Source organism: Stenella coeruleoalba, assembly GCF_951394435.1.
Source record: "Stenella coeruleoalba genome assembly, chromosome: 9".
Classification (NCBI taxonomy): domain Eukaryota; kingdom Metazoa; phylum Chordata; class Mammalia; order Artiodactyla; family Delphinidae; genus Stenella; species Stenella coeruleoalba.
In genome coordinates this window covers 53,829,894-53,832,355 of record NC_137155.1, presented here as the reverse complement: position 1 = coordinate 53,832,355, position 2,462 = coordinate 53,829,894, and the positions used below count along the sequence as shown (strand labels likewise).

The 2,462-nt window shown below is 41.4% G+C and overlaps 1 pseudogene across 1 annotated transcript; it reads right to left on the bottom strand.

Annotated features, from left to right (window-relative positions):
* Positions 1-458: 458 nt before the first annotated feature.
* LOC307191736 (tubulin alpha chain-like 3) lies at positions 459-1,689 on the bottom strand (annotated as a pseudogene). Its single transcript has 2 exons — positions 1,682-1,689; positions 459-1,537 (listed from the first exon to the last, which is right to left on the bottom strand). The product of its transcript is annotated as a tubulin alpha chain-like 3 (transcript).
* Positions 1,690-2,462: the final 773 nt, after the last annotated feature.

Below are 2,462 nucleotides of genomic sequence, written 5' to 3'. Positions count from 1 at the left end.
TTATATATATATATGGAAATGACATTAATAAACTATATGTGCAGTTTTCTACCTCATGTACAGGAAAGGAAACGTATAAACGTTGCACAGGATTTCATAGTCTGTTTAAAAAGCAAAGGATAAAGCCAGGTTTCCATTCTCTCTCTCTCCTTCTCACACACACACACACACAAAGTGATCCAGTAGTTCAAAGGACTCCAAACCTTAGAAGGGTCACAGGTAGTAGTGCTGAATATCACTGATAGACAAGGAAATATGTGCTCATTGTTAATATTGAGCCATCTGATATAGTGTGAAATTTAGGGTCTTGCCTAATTTATTTTTTCTTCTAATCAAGGAAGCTCTACCTACTAACTGTATAATGTCTTAAAAAGAAAGCATAACACTTTAGCTTATTCATTTTTTTAACCAATCATATTTGCATCAGAAACTTTACCCCACTTGCTTACAATCCTTCTCTAAGGCTGCCAAATCTTCCCCTGGTGTCTGAGAACTCCCACACCTCTTCTGATATACCGATGTAGAAACGCCCTCTTGGCATACATGTGGTCAAACGTGTGGTCTAGTAGGGTTAAGGCCTTCACAACTGCTGTGCTGTTGCTCAGCATGCAGATAGCCTTCTGGACTTCAGCCAGGTTAACTCCTGGCATCACCACGGATGGCTGATTATTGATGGCCACCTTGAAACCATTTGGAAGCCAATCTATAAACTGAACAGAGCTCCTTGACTTTATGGCTGCAACTGTTGCATTCACACCCTTGGGAACAACATCCCCTTTGTATAGCAGGTAGCAGGCCATGTACTTCCCAAGTTGAGGATCACACTTAACCAGCTGGTTGGAGAACTCAAAGCAAGCAGTAGTGATGTCTGAAATGAAGAGCTGCTCCTGGTAGGTTCTGTCAGCAGACATGATGGGGGAAAGGGTTGTCATGGGGAAATATATTCTCAGATAAGGTACTAATTTGTTCTGGAATTCAATTAGGTACCCATTCAAAGGCCCTTCAAACCAGAAGCAAGCAGTAACAGAAGACCCGTCAGCCTATTAACGCTAACAGAAGAGGTAGCATTATACACCAAGCATATGATGGCATATGTCACAGATGGCTTCATTGTCCACCATGCAGCTACAGTCTGTGTGCTCTTAGAGCTGTAAGACTCTACAGCAGTGAAGATACTGAAGGCTGAATATACAGATAACTCAATTTAGTCTTCCTGCTACATTCTATCATGAGCCACTCTATTAAGAGAGATGTAAATCCTGATTCGATGCTTCCTCTAAAGCTTCAGAAAGTCAGAAACTGTTCTGCCAGCTTTCTGACGCTCTCTAGTCAAAGGCAGACAATCTCTGACCCCATAGTGACCTCAGACATAGTTGTTCCCACTACCCTCCTTTCTGCTAACATGCTGCTCTGGGTAAAAGAGTGACTGGTACTTCCCTGTATGAATCCCATCTCTAACAGTTGGTTCTAGGTTGGGAAGAGCGCTCTGGGCACATGATTCCCAGCTCTTGTCTCACAAAAGATGCATTCATATGCTCTATTTTAGCATTTTCCTACTGATCCTTTTTACTGCCAAGAATGACGCCATCTGGCTAAATTCCATACTCTAGACAACAGAGTTTCCAGCACGTGCCCTCAATCTAGATGTCAGCTTGGCCAATATGAATGCAAAGGCACTCACTCCCTCATGCTGATCTGAAGGTGTCAACACCACTCTGTGGTTATGACATTAAAACTGCATCTCTAGGGCTTCCCTGGTGGCGCAGTGGTTGAGAGTCCGCCTGCTGATGCAGGGGATGTGGGTTCGTGCCCCGGTCCGGGAGGATCCCACATGCCGCGGAGCGGCTGGGCCCGTGAGCCGTGGCTGCTGAGCCTGCACATCCGGAGCCTGTGCTCCGCAACGGGAGAGGCCACAACAGTGAGAGGCCCGCATACCACAAAAAAAAAAAAAAAACTGCATCTCTTATAGACAGCATATAATTTGATATTTTAAAATATATTTTTCCAGTTTCTATCTTTTGACTGGAAAATTTAATACACTTGTACTTAATGTAATTACTATAGCAGATTTACAGCTTTCATTTTGCTGTTTGTTTTCTGTATGTCTTGTATCTTTTTTCTCTGTATCTCCACCACTGTCTTCTTTATTGTTAGGTATTTCTAGTGTACCATTCCTTTGTTGTTTCCTCTACCATACTTCTGATTTTCTTAATGAACCATACTTCTGATTTTCTTAATGGTTGCACCAGTTATTACAATTAAAATCTTAACTTAAATCAATCTAGTTTGGATTAATACCAACTTAATTTCAATAGCAAACAAAAACTTTGCTCCAATATACCTCCATTTTCTCCCCTCTCCTTTGTCAGAAAAATTACATCTTTCCACATTATAAGGTCATTAACACAGTCTAATGATTAATGCTTTATGCAGTTTTCTTTTAAATCAGATAGAAGAAAAGA